Here is a 22825-nt window from a genome sequence, read left to right on the forward strand (position 1 = left end):
TGGTGATAAAATTTACTTTTAAAACTTGGTGAGTTGAGTAATTCAATAAATGTTGATAAAACCAGGGTGATTCCAAACAGGTTTAAAGTTCAGAGGGGTTGTTCTGTCGGGTGAACCAGTGTTTTCGGCATCAATATACACGTTTTTATGTAATATAACAATCAGTGTGTTTAGGCTTGAGTGACCATTGATTTTGTAACACCAATAATGTAAACAATCGTAATAAAGTTTTGGGCTCTATGACGGACGTCATTTGGTGATATTTTCAGCTGTTGAACTGTGATCAAAAGCCTTTACAAAACACCTGTCCCACTTTACTTATGATATCAATGCATATTAAATTTTGATTGGGTTTATGGTTTCGTATTTATTAGTCGTATAACTATGGTGTACCGCAAGTGTTTCATACACGATCGTACACTGTAACGGTTTTACTTTTTATCTTATCACTTGCTCTTCCCGGCACTGTTAATAAGCCAACCTGTCTGTTTGATAAAGTTTAGTGGCATTCACCTTGCTTCTCGGTTATCACCCTACTGGCGCCTCACACATTGCTGATCACCTAAGTGTCCAGCTCCCTCCTGCCTTCCCCCTCACTGCTGTGTCTTACTGTTTAATGATGCCACCCTTGGACACTGACTCTATCATCAACGCCACACCCCTGAAACTACCACCCTTCGCCACTACAGGGGCATTTAGTTGGTTTCAGCGTGGCGAGGTCCAGTTTTGCATTAAGGGAGTGACTCGCTCAAGCACCAAAGCAGACTATGTTCTCACAGCAATCTTCAAGGACACTTTCTCAGAAATATCAGATTGGCTTTGCGACCAAGGGGGACACCCAATAGCATAAGATGCCGCAAAACATACCTCCCGCCCATATAGCCAAACTTTTTCAGCTCTCTCAACAGCCGTTGAGGGACCAAAAGGGTTTGCTCACCTTCAGGGAAATAACCATTATCACTCGCCTGCAACCTACCGCAGACGGCTTTCCTCTTGAAGTGAATCTACTTTGTGTCCGCTGGGTATATTACCTACTCGAACATGTGTGCGCTGCCATCCCTGATGTCGATATTTTGACCATGAAGGACCTTATGACCAAAGTTGATGCCTTTATGGACAGCCACTTTTACTACCTTCAAGACCTCCATCAACGCCTCAAATCATGACAAAGAGGACAACTGTTAAACATCGACCGAAGCTGATGTGAATGAGGTAGGACACAGATGCCCAACCCGAGATGTGCTAGAGCAGCGATAAAGTTGCCCACCACCTTGCTTACAACCCATCCAGCCACTTACTGACACCCATTGGCCATATACTAACACTCCAGATTCAGGGCTGCCGCAAAGAAACGTGCGAATTGCTTTCAGTGGCCAAAAAAAGTGCAAGTAGGCTACCACTTCCACTTGTGGTGGTGGCCTCTGCTATCAGTAATCTTTTCTTTAAACATGATACAGGTATGGTTTGATTTTTGGTAGACACGGGTGCTTGCCATTCTATTCTGCCCAGGCCACTCTCCAGGACATGACGTAGTCTGTTTAAGTCTGCTAACGTCCGCCTGGTAGCATCCAACGGATCTGCAATTCTCAACCATGGTTATCCAACCCTCATATTGTCGTTTGGAAACGCAAAATATAATGGGAAGCTTCTTGTTGGTGACGTCCCATTGCCAATGCTCGGTGCAAATTTCCTCTCCCATTTCCACCTCCTGATTGATGTCGCTCACCAATGATTAGTCAACACGGACTCGTGATCCTCCCCATCACTTCAACTTGCCCCTCTGACCTTGCTGTCCACATCAGCACACCCATGTATGTCTACACCCACCTCCTCACATCAAACTCGGAAGTTTTCCATCTAGAACTTCATCAAACACCCGCAGTTCCCACCAAACACTGTATTTATCACCATATCAAGACGGTGGGGGCCCCAGTGTTTGCTAGATTCAAGCTGCTGGTACCGGATCATTTGGCAGCTGCCACTAAACAAACGTTCTCTGAAGTGAAAGAAATGGGCTTTTGCTAAAAGGCCTTAAGCCCATGGTCATTACCCTTACTCATCGTCCTGAAGAAAGATGGCTCTCTGCGTCCGTGTGGGGATTACAAGTGCCTGAACATACAGAAAGAACTGGCTCACTAACCCCTCCTAAACATTGCCGGCATGATCTCCTACTTGCACAAAGTGAAGATTTTCTCGATGCTTGACCTCCTGAAAGGGTATTATCTGGTGCCCATGAACCCAGAAGACATCCCCAAGACCACCATCTCCTTCAGTAAATAAACTTCCAATTATTCCTGCTTTGGCCTTTGTAATGCTGGGGCCACTTGTTAACGCCTCATGGATGGCTTCTTAGGGGAACCCCCCTTCTGTGTATGTTTTGTGGATGACATACTTGTGTTCTCTTCCAAAGAGGAACACCACAGTCACCTGCTAATCGTGCTAGAGTACCTACAACAAAACAGCTTTGTTGTTCGGTACGACAAGTGTACCTTTGGCACCAACCAAGTATCGTTCTTAGGGCACCACATCACTCCTGAAGGAGTCAACCCCCTCCCTGAGAAGGTAGCAGCCATTCAGAATTTCTCTACACTGTTGACCGCCAAAGCACTGTGAAAATTCTTGGGCATGATTAACTATTATCACTGTTTTGTGTTAGTCATTGCAGCCACTCTTTCCCCCCTTCATGCCTCCCTCAATGGCAAGCCAAAAGACCTGAAGTGGGGTCCCCTTCAAGAATCGACCTTCTGCAACACAAGGAATGCCCTATCAACCACTTCTGCACTGACTTTTTCTGTGCTAATCTTCTCTCCATCAATGCCAGGGACGTTGCTATTGGTGCAGTACTCGAGCAGGTGGTCAATGGCTCACCCTACCCATTGGCCCTCTTCAGTAGAGAACTGTCTAAGGTGGAATCAGAGTACTCTAACTTCAATCGAGAATTGCTGGCGGTGCACTTGGGTGCCCGTCACTTTCACCACTTCTTGGAAGGCACACCTTTCGTCATTCACATGGACCACATGCCTCTGGTGCATGCCTTTACTCGATAGTCCAACACCTGGTCTGTCCGTCAACGCTGACATCTCTCTGCCGTGGCTGAATACACTTACACCCTTCAACACGTCCATTGGGAAATGAATCCTGTTGCCAATGCCCTGTCAAGAAACACATTGGCTGCCATTCACCTGGGATTGGACTACAATGCCTTGGCAGATGCCCAACAAAAGGATCCAGAGTACCAAGCATGTAGGATATCCTGCACATCCCTCTGTTGGAAAGACTTTGCCCTTTATGATTCCAACACCACCCTCCTTTGTCACGTCAGTACTGGTAGTCCTAGACTGAATACCTACTCGTATGCACTGATAGGTGTTTGAATTCATTCATGGCCTTTCATATCCTTTGCAATGTTCTACTGCACAGCTGCTGAAGACGAAGTTCATTTGGCAAGGCATTACTAGGGATAATAAGGATTGGCTCTGTGCCTGTACTTCATGGCAAACTTCAAAAGTACATCAACACACAGATTCAGGAGTGGTCACCTTTCCTCAACCTCAGTGTCGTTTTGCATACATTTATGTTGATGCACTAGGTCCCTGTCATGGAGTTGCTTGTTCAAAAGATGAGTAAACATATACATAATTCATAATTAAAGAATTTATTCACAATAGATAGGGTATCAAATATGATGATGAAATAGATATTAACAACAAAACGACAATACAAACACGGAATAGATATTAAGCAAAACTTCTGCAGTAAGCTCTAGACACACAAAAGTGATATGAATGAAAAAATCTAAAGGTCCAACTTTGGTCACTTAATCAGTTAGAGATTTCTTTAATCTTGATTCCCAAGCTGGGACTTCATGAAATTAGGGAGAGGTAAACTTTCGATATCAGGGGTTGCCGAGATATAATATCCAAGCTCAGGTAAAAAGTTATTCTTGGTCGTAAGAATCCAGGTAATCCAGCACATCAAAGGAGTTTGAAGATCAAAAATATTCAGATATATCTCCTCGGAGGTAACAAAGTTAACGAGATAAATGACAGTTAATCCAGAGGATGTCTGTCTTCCACGAAGGACCAGTTCAAACCACACTATTGGAAAATGCCTGTGGGATGATGTCACTTCTCTTGTCTCTCAAGAATCAAAACATACTAAACTATTCCTGCCAAAAGTAAGGAAACAAGAAACAAAATGCATAAATTAAAGAACACCAAATTTAATTATGAAGACTCAAATGTTAACGAATTTACTTTAATCTATAAAGTAATGAACATACTTAAAGTAGAATGTGACAGTCCCCTACCCACATCACAAGACATCGTTACCTGTTCACTTACAAGCCCCCAGCTAAGCAACACATACCGACAGATCTGCACTCGGAAATACGTGTAATCCTGCGCAACTACACTAGCAAGCCACCACTAATGTCCCCTTACATAAGCTCTTTCCTAGTGATTCGTTGTGCGACGAAGGTTTTCTTCATCAACACTTGTGGCAAAGAAGACTGGGTTTCCATTGATTGCCTAAAATCTGCATATCTCCTGCCAGATGACCTGACTACAGTAGGTCTCTCAAGAGCAGGACTCCCTATTTCACATGTATGTCCCTTTTAGGGGCGGAGCCATGTACCGCACATTTCGTACACGCTCGTACGCTGTAACGGTTTTGCTTATGTTATCACTTGCTATTCATTGCAATGTATAAACTTGATAGCTCATGTTTAGTTTTGTTTGAATATTTGTGACTTCTTGCCAGCAAGTCCTAGTATTTATGCTTTATGTTTGGTTAATAAATTTTACTGGTATTCACCTCGCCTCTATTATCACGTTACTGGTGCCTCGCACAGTGGAGAAAGGAAGAAGGTAGAAAGAAATATTTGAAATACTTGGAACTTGAAGTGTCCTCGCTGAAAGAAAAAAATTTCAAAACTTTCAACTGCTTATAGATTTTTATGGCTTTAGTCGTGAACTTGTCAAGCACGTCCATCACATATTATTGGGTCTGTTTTCAGACGTCCAAACTAGGCTTTTTATTTCACTCAACTGTCTAATATTTAGAAATATTACGTATCGCCTTTAGGTAAGAGCTTTAGTTGGCATAATTCCTGCTTAATATAAACACCTGATTGGTAACGTCTCTGCCTGGTGATCGCCAGTCTGGTGTTCGAGTCCCTCTCAGATTCGTTAGTTCCTGTAGTGTCTGCAACTCTACCATCATTTTGAGTTATGGATGGGGGGTTTACGAGGCCAATTGTTCTATCTGCTGAGTCATCAGCAGCCATTGCCTGGCCCTCCTGGTCCTAAATTGGATGGAGAGGGGGCTTGGACGCTGATCATATGTAATATAGTCAGTCTCTAGGGCATTGTTCTGCTTGATAGGGCAATGTCAGTGTCCCTTGCCTCTGCCATTCATGAGTGACCTTTAAACCTTTAAACTAGCCAAAATGTTAACCATCTTCAGAAGAATTCTTACCGACATATTGCGATCTATAAATATGAACTATCAGCATCCGTTCCCATGACAGGATAGGTAATTATAACTGTCAACGTACAGTATTTCAAGAGATGTTGAAATTTATATTTAGTTTTATTTTGAGAGAGAGAGAGAGAGAGAGAGAGAGAGAGAGAGAGAGAGAGAGAGAGAGAGAGAGAGAGAGAGAGACTTGGAACTTTATTTACTCCAACGACCAATCTGTATTCATTGTACAGAAATCACATTAAGCTAGGTTATAACGGAAAGCAACATTAAAATGACAGAAAACATTAGTAGGTGAAACATTTTGCAGATGTTCCTCCTTGGTATATTCATAGAAAACGCGAGAAATTTACTTTAATTCCAGGGAAGACTTCTCCATCGGATTGGTTGAATGGAGTAGAAGATTATTTTGTATCAGGGTTTTTATCTTGATAAAAATACCTTTCTCATTAAAAAATGATAGATGACATTATTTTGTAGTTTTACTGGGAGACTGAATCCTCTGTAACTTTATGATTTAGGATGACTTATAGTTTTGTTTTTTTAATATCATTTGTTAGGGAATGAAAGGTCGCTATCCTGTAATTCTTCGTCTGCCACCGGCTCCACCTTAAAAGTATGAAAGGGCGGGAGCGTAACCATGAACACATTGTGCGCGATGTAAACGTTGTACGTGATGTAATGGATTGTGATCTGCTGAAAATAGTAATGTCACTACTGGGTCCAAATGAAGGGAGACGGACCTAAACATTACGGAGAAAACTTGTGATTAGACGTGGACATCACGACTACTTCTATGACAAAAGTAATTTTTATAAAATGCTGCTTGTTAGATAACTCATAACTACACAATTATAACTGACCTTTTTGTCATACCTCCTTATTCCATCAATCATCTATACATTCGAGTCATAATTCAAGTCTTCTCGAATAAGATGATCCACAGACCACCAAATATGAGATGAATAAGTGATGGAGGCATTTTGTCTCGGGAATAACTTGTGAAGATTACACGCTGCTCATCTCACATCATAAAGTGACGAATTCAACAACAGTGACCGAAAAGATTGTGAGAATGCGCTCTGTGAATCACAGGTAAAGCCAAAAGGAAGGTGTTATTAACCTTCATGCTAGATTTAATCACTTGATACGAAAAATCGGGTGATTTGAGGGCGGTTAGAGGAGACGTTTCCTGGCTCTCTTGGGAAGACTAATTGGAGGAGGGGCTAATTAAGTCTTGCTCCGAGGGACCTGTAACGATTTCCATTTTTTTCCTCTATTTTACATTTGTTATTTTGTGAACACCAACGAGAATGCTAATCCATAAACGGTTGAAAATATAATTGGGATTTAGAAAAGATACAATTATAATTATCATCATTGTCATTGTCATTGTTATTGTTAAATAATGATTACAATAATAAACAAAACAGTGATAACTATTATTATTATTATTATTATTATTATTATTATTATTATTATTATTATTATTATTATTATTATCATAATAGCTCCAGAGAGTTGACCTCATGAACCTCTTTTTCTTTATGAAGAGAAAGCTTGAAAGAAAGGCCAGGGAGAAGATGGAGCATATACCCAAACGAAGTTGGTCTTAGACCCAAATTCAGTGATATAACCGACCTTTGTACGAATCCAACCTACCTAAAGGGGTAGAAACTACTTACGAGTTTAGTGGAGGGAAAGATTCATATATAAGCTGAAGTGAAGAGATAGACCTGTGTTTTAGGGGGAAGTTTAGAAGTAGGAGGAGAAAGAGTGAGCTTTGAGCCCTAATTACTTAACAAGTATGGCCTGGTCTGTGGGGGAAGAGGTTACGGGTTCTTCGTATGTAGTGGGTATTAGATCGAAATAAGCGACAGACTTTGGGTGGGTGGGAGCGAGGACTAGGAATTAGGAACATCAAAAGTGGTGGGGAATTAATGAAATGGTTTGCAAGGGTTCAATTTCTTCCTCTGCTTCCCACACAGGCAGCATATTCAACGTACCGTATTTCCTTGTTTTTACAACATGCGAAATCAGCTTAATTAACTTTCAGGAAAGCGTTGTAATTTTTTCTGGTGTGAGCCTGGCAGATTATAAAAGAAATTATATTTAAAAAGGAATGATATAGAAAAATTTAAGCCAAATGGGATAAACTTTAACCCCTAGTAACAAAATATATTCGTAAATCAGCAATAACCAATGACTGTGTTCACCAAAATGGGTATTCGGTATCCAGTCCATTTCTAGATCTAATGTCTATAATAGTCACCAAAAATAAAAACTATCAAGATAGTTTACTGCTGTAATAGGGATTACTCTCTTCTGTTCCTGGTAGTCTTCATGACTATTACAAAGCCCTTTGAATTTACCATTGCTGTCAAGACCACCCAATGTTTGTAGTTAACACACTCTACTAAAACACTTTTTGTATATTATGAACACGTATGGAAGTTTGTTCAAAGCAACACAGTCTCCCAATTCTGTCTATCAGGGTTGACATCTTTCAGGAGGTTAAAAAGAGCTATTTTAGAGAGAGGCATGACGGGCTGCCAACACAAGAGCCCGTGTCCAGCAAAAGGCTGGGCAATCCATCAAGCAAGAGCGAGGCAAATACACAAGTGACGGAAAGCGCTCAGAATGATGCCAGGATCTGTACGGTGGTTTTGAAACATGTTGGATCGCGAAGCACTATGCAGGGTCATCAGTGGCACGGTTAACTACTGCACTGTAATTGTTCAGTGGCTACTTTCCTATTAGTTAGGGTAGAATACAGTAGACTCTTTAGCTATGGTAAGCAGCCCTTCTAGGAGAAGGGCACTCCAAAATCAAACCATTGTTCTCTAGTCTTGTGCAATGCCATAGCCTCTGTACCATGGTCTTCCACTGTCTTGGGTTAGAGTTCTCTTGCTCCAGGGTACACTCGGGCGCACTATTCTATCTCTTTTTATATTCCTTTTGTTTTGTTAAAGTTTTCATTGTTTATATAGGAAATATTTATTTAAATGTCATTGCTCTTAAAATATATTATTTTTCCTTGTTTCCTTTCCTCACTGGGCTATTTTCCCTGTTGGGGCCCTTGGGCTTATAGCATTTTGCTTCTCCAACTAGGGTTGTAGCTTAGCAAGTAATAATAATAATAATAGGGCAAGACCTACACAGAAAGATCTTGGTCTAGGGTCAGTGGCAAGTCAAATATCCTTACTCATCCAGTGCGGTTTCAATTACTTATAAGGAATATTGTTTCATATTTACTGGTGATACTCGCCAATCAACCACGAATGCTTGTATCTTTCGGAGTGGCCTTTCCCTTGGGTGACCGATCGAAAGATATTTTTAAGACCTAACCAATCGTGTTTTGTTTAATGTTGATTGACGCTTTGTTATGCAAATTTCAATTCAGACCTTATTTTCATTTCATGACACTTAATCTGTGAACAATAGGATGATGGAATAACAGTATAGCATGGATTGAAAATGGCAATATAGTCAAAATAGATATAAGAATTGCTTTGTAGTGAGAAGCAAACGCCAAGTCATTTTATTTCTATATCTATAAAACTATTTGCAGTAACAACGCAAAGTATTCATATTTTTTTCCTTAAAAAAATCGTGGTTCTAATGAATTCTTTTTCTCATTAACTTCATGAAACATTTGGGAATGAAGATATATTCCCTGTGAATATTGTTCGATTCATGAGTGACATGAGAGAGAAACTATTGGTAGTCTGGAAAATAAAGATTTCATTTGCATGATATCTTGAAATAAGCGTTTTCAATGTTATTTCGAAGCATTTCATTTTTCAACATATTCTTTGAATATAATTACTCTCCGTGGAGGCATGAAGCATTGCAAAGAATCTCGAGATCATCTTTATCTTTGTTTAAAAAGAGGGGCGTTAACCCTAAGATCAGCCGACTCTTTTGACTAGATCTTTTTGGGAAAGAAAAAATAAATCCGTAATCATCTCGTAAAAGTTTCCCTCGCTCCAGCACTTTTCAAACATCATCAATACCAATTAAAGTTTACATCAAAATGTTATGGTTCGTTGCAAATTAAGTAAGGTTTTTTCCTGCAACAATGTGGCCGTTATCTATAGTCTCTACCTCTTTCCTTTATTCGAACTTTTGGGAGGAAATAGGATTTCTCTAACAACTGGCTTATGCCTTTGGCTGCAAAATCCTATTGTTGGTTGAAAATTTAGATTTTTCGTTTTACAACCATTCTTGCCTATACCAGAATAAATTTATAAACATATGGAGAGACTCTCATTGTCTCATCAGACACATGATGTAAAAGAAGAACGGTAGATTGACAATGCCTCGTTGACGAAAGCGACCGAGCGAAACTCGCGATGGTTAATAACCAAGAAACTACTTAAGAATCTGCGAATCACTAGTTATCTCTGCCGCTATCCACGCCCAAAATCGCTCCGCTGTTAGTTCCGAACGTTAATCAACCTGTAACTGTGACTTCCAAATTGAAAGCATCCGAAGATCACCGAATTTTGAGGTGCCATTCTTCTCTCGAGTTACGGTCCTGAGGTTTTTCTTCCTTTTGATGAATTTCCACGGAAGGTCGATGTAATCCTTTCAGAAGTTCTTATTCCGGGAATATCCCCGTTAGAAATAGGAGATTGATTCGATAAGGATAATGGTAATGGTTGTGGTTGTTCAAAATGTGGGAAAGTTTCCATGGATTATAATATGTATACAGTATGTGATACAAGAAAAACCCATAATTCTAAAAAAAAAAAAAGTGAATTATTCCCATCGTATGTATTAAAAACACAAATTATTAACTGATATCAAACCTCTTTACGGCATCCAACAATGTTTTTTTCTTATACATAGTTTCCCGTCCCAAACCTATTCTTGGTTTGATAATCTCCCAACGGGACCATTCTTTTATTTCCTTTTTTTTTTCTTTTTCTTTTTAATTAGTTGCTAGCCCATTACAAATGGAAGATGTGTTTCTTATTATGCCATTTCATTCGCCATGCAACATCATTGCAGAATTTATTTTAATTTTGATAATTTCTTGGTTCTTCAAGCAATACAATGAGGTCGAGAGTTTGGTGGTTTATATATATGTATATATATATATATATATATATATATATATATATATATATATATATATATATATATATATATATATACATATTATGTATGTATGTATATGCACAGAAATTAAAGCAAATATATCGTGTCTAAGCGATATCCAGCATATCAGTTTTACCAAAATTAAAATATGATGCCATTTTCATTACAATACTCAAAAGTTGAGCAAAAACCTTCAATTTATGCAAAGCGCCACCTGACAGTCAAAATTTCCTCCCATTTAGATTTCAGTTCAATTTATAAGAAACGCCAAAGAAAAGCTTATATTTTCCAAATGATATTTAATTGTAATCTGATTCCTCTATTCAATTCCGTCAGAAAACTTCAAAATAAAAAAAGAGGGCACATTTTTGGTCTCCCTCCTTGTTAGAACAACGTCGTTAAAGTAATGCACGGGAGGAAAGAAATATCCATCATAATTTTTTACCCATATATTCTATTATACAAAATGAGATGGCACATAGAACAATTTTCCATAATCCCATTTCAACTTTCAAAATTAAGGACAGGAGGAAGTAAAATGTATCCCTTCCACTCCTGTCCCATATTTCCATCGAAAGAAGAAGAGGAGAAGGAAGAGGGGAGAAAGAAAAGATTGCTGATTCAGCGATACCGTTTGGAGTTAGCGATGCGCACAGCCTCCCATTGTCATTGGGTTTGGGTGCCCTAGAGAGGCCGCTTTCTAATCTAATAATCGCGAAAACACTTTGAGGGAGCCCATCTATTATACTGATCCATATAACAACTGAACTGCAGAGACAGTGAACTCCTAACACGCCGGTAAACGTCATTGTTTAAATATGCAGTTATTATTTATGTTGTCACTTATTATTGATATTGCCAGTTATTATTTATGTTGCCTGCTGCGAATGTTATGTTTCGATGGGCGTGTATTAGTTTGTATGTCTGTTTGTTTGTGATTCACTTAACTCAAAAACTATTTGACCGAATCTCATGAAATTTGGTGGGATGAATGGTCATGATCCAAGGGCAATTTTATTTGATTTTAGGAATGACTGGATCAAAAGTTAAGGCCAAAGTCATGGCTTTCTGCCATATCGTTGGCAATTTTTATCTGATTTGCATGAAAATGTGGCTAAAATGTGCATAATTCAATTGCTTATCTTGTGATGTACAATATAAAATAGCGATATAGGCGAAGGTATGTGCTTTACCGAGTGCCCGTCCTAGTTTTATCTGTAATTCACGAAATTTTCATCTTTCTCAACTTCATCTTGCGGAGGTTAATTTTTTTTTTTACTTTTGTCATTCTTATCGCTTCATTTGTGATTAAATCCGTACTGCGGAAACGCATCATCCATAAGTTTTTATTTATTTTTTTTTTTTTTTTTCCCCGGGCCTAAGGCCAGCTTAGTCTTCAACAATATTCAAATCGTCGCAATGAGAACTTGTAAGGAGCAAACTAGCAAACGCGGTATTAGTAGATAAATTAAATAATTTTACAACTGAAATTTTAGCATTTTTGGATTCATAGTTTAAGATTTGTATTCAGTGTTACGGTGTATGGGGCCCCTTTTTCGTGACTTGCAATGGGTAAAACAATACTACATACTCACATAATGTGTTAATTTTTCCTTGTTAGTCGTCCAGGTACTTCTTTAATTAGCTTCATGTTTTGTAGATATTGTTTAGTTGATATTGTTTAGTGGTATTTTTTGTATGACCTTCGAGAGAACCCTGATTACTTCCAAATACGTAACTATGAAAACTTGCAAATATACGCGACTTTAACTTTATTGTTAATGAGGTCAAATTCAATAAACTTATTTATCAACGATTAGATGCGAAAATCAAAGGGGGAAAAATTATTTAAATGTTTGCCTAGGTTTCAATATACTTGAATCTTTGAAAATATGTGACCTTGACCTTCGATTTTTTAACATTTCAAAGATTTTCGCTATTTGCATCGGAAAGAGTTCAGAATTTTACCTTGACCTGTAATCACTGACCAATTCCTCTCAAAGATAAGCTGCACTTACATTTCAGGCATCTGCCATCTTTCATTCGTAGTGCCATACGGTCTAAAGTCATAAATAGAATCTTGTAACAAAAAAACCTCCAGAAGATTTTCCACAAAATTTTAGAAAATTCCGTTTGCTAGAAAGTATCACTTTCTGTTAAATTCCGTTTGCTAGAAAGTATCACAACAGACTGACAGACGAACAGAAAGGCAAACAAAAAGACATAACTTCCTTGGCGGCAAAAATCCGAATACTACAGTAGTAACAATTTCCCTTGATAATTATTCATGACTTCATTATGTCGGCGCGACCAAAGCACAAAAGTTGCAAGTCGAGCGAATCGTTTAGACGTGAAAGTCCGGAATGCAGCATCGGAGCAAACCCACAGTCACACTGAACATCCGGATACGGTTACTTATGATTTCGAAAAATGCAATTACCGCGATGACACTGTTGCTACGCTCCATTTATTACCAAAAAAAAAAAAAAAAGGAAAAAAAATTAAATTCCTAGTTTAAGTGAATATCTAAATAGAGTTCTATAATCTTACGGGTATAGCGATTGTTGATTCTAGGAACCCAATGCCTTTTCTAGGTCAAATAGGAATTTAAGCTTTGTCTGTTGAAGGCATTCTTTGAAATAGAAAGAATACGTTAAGGAATTAATAGGAAAAAGGCCTTCAAACAAAGACCGCCTTAATTAATTCAGTGCTGAAAAGAAAAGTCAGTCAGTCACGCCAAAACAAAGCTGTTCAATTTTCCATTTTTGTATCGTATGGTTTGCAATGTTGTTGACCCCGAATACATTTTCTTATGTAAAGAACTGTGCCTCAAACTGTTTACAGTCTTTTGTTTGCAAACTCAACTATATTAAGACAGGAAAACGAAGAATGTTATGTAAACGTTGGCCAGTCGGAAAATGTGTGCCGAAGGATTGAAACCCCTTATATGAAAAGAGTAATCTGTTTGCCTTATAGCAAGATAGATCGGCAAACACCTTACCTAGAGAGAGAGAGAGAGAGAGAGAGAGAGAGAGAGAGAGAGAGAGAGAGAGAGAGAGAGAGAGAGAGCGTTACTAGTGGATATCCAAAACCTAGATTCCAAGCATCATTTACACCTTGTTTGACCCACTTGTGAGATAACATCGCCAATTTGTCACCAGAGGGGATGACAGAAAAGAAATTGCAGATAAACACCTGTACTGTATCTGCTCCAAAGCTACCGCTGGTTTCACCTCTTGAGATCACTGTGTAGTATGGGGGGAGTAGGGTGTTCAAGCGTGACTGTTTTGTGCGGCCAACAAGGGCCTTTCTCCTCGCTACACTCCTTATACAGAGCTGGACCCTCTGTTCGGATGCCATAAGGTTGATTCTGGCTTGCCGCCAAAGCCTTTGAGGGTGGAAGGAGTAGGCTAATGTGTTCACGAGAAGCCAAATTGCCTCTAAGTACGTCTGAAGGTTTGCGACTCACACTCTGGAAAAAGGAACGGCGAAAGCTAAGGAGAAAGATAGATTGGTTTACGGAAGTGGTTTTAACTTCTCTAAACTTGCTATCTTTGCTGTATTGTAACTCTATTCGTTTATAGAATTCTAATTTAGAAATTTTTTGTCAGATTCCTAGCCTTGGTGGCAAATGTAATGTCTGTATTATTAACTCGTTATTGAATGTCCATTATATATGTTACTGAGTGTACATATGTAGACGATCTTAATACTGCATTTAGCTTTCTTGGCCCTCTAGAATTAGCGTCAATGTTGTAGGATGTAAGGAATGAATGTCAAGAATTATGATGATTTAGCTATGAAGAAAGAGCAAGGAACATTTGCTTAGCTATTAGCAACAAACTCAATAGAATCCAAAGAGCTTTGCTTGCCTTTATGAATTCTTTCCCATATCTGAACAACTTCAGACAACTCTCTCTCTCTCTCTCTCTCTCTCTCTCTCTCTCTCTCTCTCTCTCTCTCTCTCTCTCTCCGTGGAATTCGAAATTATGATCTACTTCCGAGACCTTGGCATAGTTTTCTAAGTGTTCGTGACTTCTTCTCAACCTCTCAACCTCCTTTGCCGCAACTCTCATTTTTTTTTCTTCTCCAGATTAATCAGCCCAGGTTTAAGTAGGTAGTCATTGCTATTTTCCAGTCTCCTTTTATTCATATTATTTATTCAGATCAAGATCTTCTTAATCTAATAGTCTCTCTCTCTCTCTCTCTCTCTCTCTCTCTCTCTCTCTCTCTCTCTCTCTCTCTCTCTCTCTCTCTCTCTCTCTTTATTTCATTCAAAGAATCAGTCTGTTTTCCTGAATATATTGGATTGAAAGACTAATTTTGCTGACATTTTGATAAGACATGACCAAAGCTCGACAAAGATTCGTTGAACTTCGCGCATTTAACTTGGACTTTACATCGTTTTAGATAAAATATTAACCACTTAATACCAGATTAGGTGGCAATTAAAAAACCATTAGCCAGAAAACATGCTTATGTTACACTAGCGTGGAAGTAATACGAAGTGAACTTTATGGATACTTAATTTAGTATGATATATTTAAATTTAGTAGATACGTGGAGGGTTCTCTTAATTATTATTATCATAATTATTATTATTATTATTTTCATTATTTTTATTATTATTATTATTATTATTATTACTTTCTAAGCCCCAACCCTAGTTGGAAAAGCAGGATGCTATAAGCCAAGGGGCTTCAAGAGGGAAAATAGCTCGGTGAGGAAAGGAAACAAGGAAAAATTATATATTTTAAGAAGAGCAACACTATTGAAATAAATATCACTTGATAAACTATAAAAACTTTAACAAAATAAGAGGAAGAGAAATAAGATATAAGATAGAACAGTGTGCCTGAGTGTACCCTCAAGCAAGAGAACTCTAACCCTAGACAGTGGAACACCATAGTATAAAGGCTATGGCACTACCCAAAATTAGAGAACACTAGTTGAAAAAAAACAGGATGATACAAGCCCAAGGACTCCAACAAGGAAAACAGCCCAGCGAGGAAAAGAAATAAAGAAACTATTGGTGAGAGACAATAGATAAAGGATATACTACGGTATATCTTAAGGTCAGTGGCAACGTTAAAATAGACATGTTATGTGTAAACTATGAATAGAGGCTCAGGACAGCCTTCAACATCAAAATCTTAGCCGCAAGCAATAAACTTCTCTTGCAGTTTTTCCTTATTTCCTCTCCTAACTGGGCTATTTTCGCTGTTGGAGCCCTTGGGGTCATAGCATCCCACTTTTCCAACTAGGCTTGTAGCTTAGTAAGTCATAATAAGTCATATTAATAATGATATTAATTCTGACTTCGCTTATTATTTTTTTTTCTCTCTATGTAAAATATGATCCTTAATAAAAAATGTGGTGACAACCGGCATTCAAACCTATTTTATTACGCACTTAACAAAATGTTATGGGCTGTAAATTCTGAACGGACTTTTTGAGCGACTATTAATATTCCTGCTTCGTGTTTTCAGATGGGTTGTTATGAATAACTTACTTTCTCTATAGATCAGCAATTTCTTTAGGACTTAGAATAATATTCTGTCATTTTTAGAAGAGGTCGACCTTGATTTCTTCTTGATTTTCCTAGTTTTGTTGAAAGTAAAGACATACCATTCCAGTTTAAGTTAACATTTAACATGGTTACATTGTATGGCTATTGTACTACCAGAATGTTTTAGTTTTTTTTTTTTTTTTTTTTTTTTGCTACCAGTATCTCTTGGTGTTTTTTTTTTATTTTATTTTTTGCTACCAGCATGTTTTAGTGTGTTTTTTTTTTAGTTTTTTTTTTACTACCAGTATATATCCTTTAGTTTTTTTTTTTTTTTTTTTTTTTTGCTACCAGTATGTTTTAGCGTTTTTTTTTTTTTTTTTGTTCCCTACAAGGATGTTTTAGTGTTTTTGTTTTTTGCTTTTTTGCTACCTGTAGGTTTTGGTGTATTATTTCTTTTTTTTTCCTACGAGTATGTTTAAGTTTTTTTTGCGATATCAATACCTTCACCTTTAGCGTAAAGCAAGATTAACCGGGTCTCATCACTTATATCATAGCAGTAATAATAAATAAAACAATGAAAGTAATCCTTTGGTATTGTCTCCCGACTGGTCTCACCACCCTTCACTTATTTTTTAATGGTCGTACCAAGTATCTACTATTTATTAGTATTGATGCTTGCTATTAATGTTAGATAAAGCTAACCATAAGCCAGCAAGGACTCTTGCTCCAAGGAGTAACCAGCGGGTGAGTAATAATACGAGAGACGAGCACGATCGTTCAAGTATTCTCGCAAGAATTTCGAAAGCGTACTTTCTCGGATATTGTGTGAAAGTTAAGTACTTGATGGGCGGCCTATGCGATCAATCCTCATAGCATTACCTACTGGAATGTGACAATTTTAGGCCTCTGCGTTGTTTCCAGAGTCATATAACCTACTCCTTCCAAGTGCCGATAATCGTCACATGATTCAGAGGACGGGGCTTGTTTTGAAGAGGGTTGTCGACATGTCCATCTCGGTTTATAAAGTAAACGGAAATATGGATTATAAACTAAACGAAAATATGGATTAATCCAAACCTTGTATACTGAAGATATATTTTTTTTAACCGAGTCTGCTAAATCAGGTATACTACCATATATGATGTATAGGTGTGTTCCATTGAACATGAATTATTTGCTTATTATTGTGATATAATTGCTTTTACCATTCTTGTCTATTGGTTATACTTGATTGACGATGAAAAGTAGTTGTAGTTTTGATATATATATATATATATATATATATAGATATATATATATATATATATATATAGATATAGATATAGATATAGATATAGATATATATATATAGATATAGATATAGATATAGATATAGATATAGATATAGATATATATATATATATATATATAGATATAGATATAGATATAGATATAGATATAGATATAGATATAGATATAGATATAGATATAGATATAGATATATATATATATATATATATATGTATTACAATGATGAAAAGAGATTGAAAAGGAAGTTTATTGTAAGAATTGAAAACTCTTTCCGAAAGCATTTTCAATTTCTTGAGAGAGAGAGAGAGAGAGAGAGAGAGAGAGAGAGAGAGAGAGAGAAGCGTTCTTAGCGTAGCAGGCCCGTCATGCAAGCACTTAAAAAGGCCCTTCAGGAAGTGACAGGAATTGCTATCTGGGTTGTTAACCATTTTCTTTTGCTCCTTGAGGCTGCAACTGACGTCGTTAAACAAAATTTTTCTTTCTAATTGATTTCGAATTTTCTCTTTCCATCTGCATATAGGTCTCTCTCTCTCTCTCTCTCTCTCTCTCTCTCTCTCTCTCTCTCTATCTTGAGAAATTGAAAATGTTTTCGAATGGGGTTTTCAATTATTAAATAAACTTTCTTATCAATCTTTTTTATCATTGTAATTTCAATTTATTCATAAAAATCGTATGGAAGGAAATATTGGACGCACTCTATTTAATAATATCATTCATAAGTACCCCATAAACAAAGGAACAATCTAAAGCAAAATTGTAAACGCTTTTTTCCTGGGATCATTAATTTTCGTTTTCTCTTTCTTTCAGACTCATTTAAGGTTTTGTAAGATTGATGGAGATCGTGTCATTTCCATAGGCCTACTCTCAGTTGGGATGGATGCTGCAATGCCAGTTCAAGGTATGGCTCAACATTTCCTTGATATTCATAATTTTGCTACTGTTTATACATATTACCATTTATATCTTTATGATTTATAAATACATATGAGTTATTCTCTTCCTCCATTTTCTGCCCCATCTGTTGAATTTTTCGCGTTCTTTCTACATTGTTTTGTTAGCATCCATAACACAAAAGACCAACTGCCCCTTGCTCCAGTGCGTTAAAGATTGTGGTATTGAAATACTCTTCCTATTTTTATTTGTATCAAAGTTTAACTATGCCTAAAACCCCCTCTTCTGTCCGGGGTTTAGACTGGCATTAGTGTGAAAACTTGGAGTGTAAATAATAGTTTATTTTTGATAATAGACGAAAGTTTCCCGGAAAAAAATCGGCCTTTTTATTCACGAAATTTTGCCCAAAATTTACCTTCGTGACTGACATCATCAGAAATTAGAAGAGATAGAAATGAAGTAATATTTTAAGAAAAGTGATGTATAATTATGAATCGCTTTAGCAGAGATTTTATGTCTCTCAAAGGTCTCATTAAATTAGTTAAAAGGTAGAGGTAAAGGAGTCTGGTTTCATCAAAACAGATACTTGCCAGAACGTCAGCCGGGAAAGCCCAAACCCTCCCCCTACTGTGGGACCCAACCACAGCAGTGGCCTCCCGTGTAAACGGTTCAAACTTACGGTCGCTGGCTTGGATCCATTTGCTGTCATGCGAATGCCAGGCGAACACGTTACCACTATACTAGCCAGTTAGTCTGTAGCCAATTTGGTTCAATCATCCTCGTGGTTACCTCGAACTATGTGTAGTCTAGCTATTCTCTGGAACGCAGGTGATTAAGCAATAGTTTATATCGATGATAAGTACCGCTGACAACTATAACAAACATCTAATATGTATTTTATTTACCAGGTTGACCACCGTGTGATGTCTGTTCAGTATTTAGATTGGTGACTGTTAACAAAGACTGGTCACCCTTGGCATGTAGGTCATGCATATCAGTTCAGTAGGCTAAAGGGTTAGGGACCTCATCCTTTTAAATACTAATTGAAATCAAGAAGGATGTAAACTCCTTCGGATGTTATCCACTCCAAAGGGAATATTTATATAGGACATAAACACACACGCACATATACAGTATATATATATATATATATATATATATATACATACATACGCATACGCATACAGTATATGATTACAAAGAGGTTATGCCTTTCCCTCGTTTTTTTCATTACCACTTCTTAAAACGATTAGTCTCATCTAATTCAAAATGGATCTGATCTGAAAGTGCTTATAAATTCCAATTATTTTATGGGTTGACAACAGAGATATGTTCCTCTGAGTTCCTTCTGTTTATTGGAATTTTGAGAAAAGTGAGAAAGGTGATTCTTATTTGTGACATTACATTAGTTTTTCTCTATCGAGAAATACGTCCTTTTAAAGACAGTATTTTTGTCATAACCTTCGTGAAATCCTTTCCCAATCAAAGACAAGTAACTCTGACAATACGCTATTTACTTTTGCGATGATGATAATTATTTGTTTATTTACTTTTCCTCCCTCAACCGCAATGAATCTCATAATGACTTGCGCCGCAAGTTTAAGCCTTAATGTTGGAACGCTTAACCGAAGTGGTCTTTATTGTCAAGTAATAAGTATGTTGCGGACTGAGCGAGGAATTACGTTTCCTGGTGCGTAATACGAAGAGTTAACTCAGCTGATCTCGTGTTGCTTCACCTTCATTTATTTTGAACTCTTCTGATCTTGTATTGTAAGGTGTATCTGAATGTCTATCAAAGAGGGTAGTATTCGTCATTATCTATTCTGTGGAACTTTTTATTTCCTTTCATTAAAATGTGATCTTATTCATCTTTTTGCTATATGTAGTTTTTTTATGAGGGCGTTCTATATCACATTAACACAAGATTTCCCTTAGAGTAGGTTGGGGCCCCTTCATTAAACTGTTCCTAATTTGAACAATGTTCCATCTCATCATTAATCAACAATTGTAATTTTATCTAATTTCTCATCACGTCACATTGCATAGTTTTCTTTGATAATAAGTGCTCCATTTTATACCACTTTAAAGTATTACCCTCTCTTTATTTTAAGAAGCGACTTATATACACAACTTGAAAAATTGTTTTTTTTTTTAAAGTGAGTTTACATATGTTTTAAAGCCGGTGATCTACAGTATGTTAAAAAATTCTGATGTTTTAGGGAAACCATTTCACCCTTTCCCTTAAAGATTTTATTCTTTTAGGCAAGTGATCAAAATGTTCCTCACTTTCAAAAGCCTTGGTGATTTGGTTAAAAAAAAAAAAAATCTCTGACGTAAGTCCTGACGGAAATCAATCAAGCCCTGCCTTCCTCTGACACCACCCGAAGTCATCTTTTGACCCAGATCTTCTAATTCCAACAGTTTGAGGCTTTGCAAGAACACAGCTGTGGTATTTCCCTCTTCCCTGCAGGAAACAGAAACACATAGACACGTACAAACACGCTCACATACTCGAACAATATGCCTTACGGCTGTCTCACTTCAGAAGAGCGGCAAAAGTACAGGATCTTCGGTAGACGTGAATGAGTTTGAGAGTATTTCCGGTTAACACGAGTATAGGCAAACATGTATTCACTGTTACATTCAAGTGTTTCTTTAGACCATAGGATTAGGGTGCCTCACGGCTCTCTAGCTGGGGGACTACAGCTGGAGAAAGGATTTCTTTGCTATCATTTTCAGTGAAAAATAATGATTATGGGGTCAAATTACATCGCTTTCTGGAATTGTAGTGTTTATAATTTATGGGTTTACCGTCTGATGCTATAAATCTATTTAATTTATTGGAGGAAAAGAATAAGAATTGGAGATGCTGTTTTTGGTATGCGATGACAAAGCTGTGCTTTGTTTTGGTATGCGATATCACCTGATAGTAGTGAAAGTATATTCGGGAATAATTATCTAATAAATAATAATCAATCATTGATGTTAGCCTGCTCATCTCAAAATTACTGCTTTCCAGTACATACGAAACTTGAGGCTTTGATTTTTTCGCGAGCGAAGCGAGCGCACGGCGAAGCAAATCCCAGTAGATTTTCTATTCTTGTTTTTTTACCTATTAAAAATATTGAGATCACATACCAAAGCAAGAGAATAATTTCTGAGATCACGCCATAAATGAGATAACATACCAAAAACAAGACCGAATTAGATTCACCGTTTAGGAAGTGATAATCACCAAATTAATGTCGTTGATATCCTAATAACTTAATATTTTCATTCAGATCAGGATTAATAGAACATGGCATTTCATGATTAATTATTACATGCTACTTTGTTATTCGATGTTACGTTTATAGCTACCTATATATATATATAAATATATATATATATATACACATATATATATATATATATATATACATATATATATATACATATATATATATATATATATACATATATATATATATGTATACATATATATATACATATGTATACATATATATACATATATACATATATATATATATATATATACATATATATGTATATATATATATATATATATATATCAAATAAGCCATATATATTTTTGATACATTAATGTCTGGATTCTCTTAACGACCTCGGGATCAGAGCCCCAGGCGAAATCACACAAAGACAAGAGCTTGGCTCCGGCCGGGAATCGAACCCTGGTCGGCAAGCTTGTACAGACAGTGACTCACCCACTTGGCCACGAAGAAAGATAAAAGTCAATGACAATTCTTCTGTACTTATACCTGTCGAATTCAGGTATTTTGTACATAGAATTGAAATCAACCCATCTTCACCATCGTAGGTAATTGGTAGTTTGTTACTTGGCATTCAATTAATGATAAATTTTGCACATTTTTACGTGTTTTTACACGTAAAAATGTGCAAAATTTATCATTAATTGAATGCCAAGTAACAAACTACCAATTAGCTACGATGGTGAAGATGGGTTGATTTCAATTCTATGTACAAAATACCTGAATTCGACAGGTATAAGTACAGAAGAATTGTCATTGACTTTTATCTTTCTTCGTGGCCAAGTGGGTGAGTCACTGTCTGTACAAGCTTGCCGACCAGGGTTCGATTCCCGGCCGAAGCCAAGCTCTTGTCTTTGTGTGATTTCGCCTGGGGCTCTGATCCCGAGGTCGTTAAGAGAATCCAGACATTAATGTATCAAAAATATATATGGCTTATTTGAATATGAAAAACACGTAAAAATGTGCAAAATTTATCATTAATTGAATGCCAAGTAACAAACTACCAATTAGCTACGATGGTGAAGATGGGTTGATTTCAATTCTAAGTACAAAATACCTGAATTCGACAGGTATAAGTACAGAAGAATTGTCATTGACTTTTATCTTTCTTCGTGGCCAAGTGGGTTAGTCATTGTCTGTACAAGCTTGCCGACCAGGGTTCGATTCCCGGCCGGAGCCAAGCTCTTGTCTTTGTGTGATTTCGCCTGGGGCTCTGATCCCGAGGTCGTTAAGAGAATCCAGACATTAATGTATCAAA

At 37.2% G+C, this 22825-nt stretch overlaps 1 protein-coding gene across 3 annotated transcripts in view; it reads left to right on the forward strand.

Moving 5' to 3' along the window:
- The window catches only part of LOC137657742 (peroxidase-like), a 249080-nt gene that overhangs the window by 60388 nt on the left and 165867 nt on the right, over positions 1-22825 (forward strand). For 2 of the 3 annotated variants that reach the window (XM_068392209.1, XM_068392208.1), the window contains exon 2: positions 18194-18284. The exons of the other annotated variant lie outside the window; for it this stretch is intronic. The gene's annotated coding sequence lies outside the window, so the exon portion shown is untranslated. The remainder of the gene's footprint in view (positions 1-18193; positions 18285-22825) is intronic. 3 annotated transcript variants of the gene reach the window in all.

The sequence above is a fragment of the Palaemon carinicauda genome, chromosome 18 (genome assembly GCF_036898095.1).
Source record: "Palaemon carinicauda isolate YSFRI2023 chromosome 18, ASM3689809v2, whole genome shotgun sequence".
Classification (NCBI taxonomy): Eukaryota; Metazoa; Arthropoda; class Malacostraca; order Decapoda; family Palaemonidae; genus Palaemon; species Palaemon carinicauda.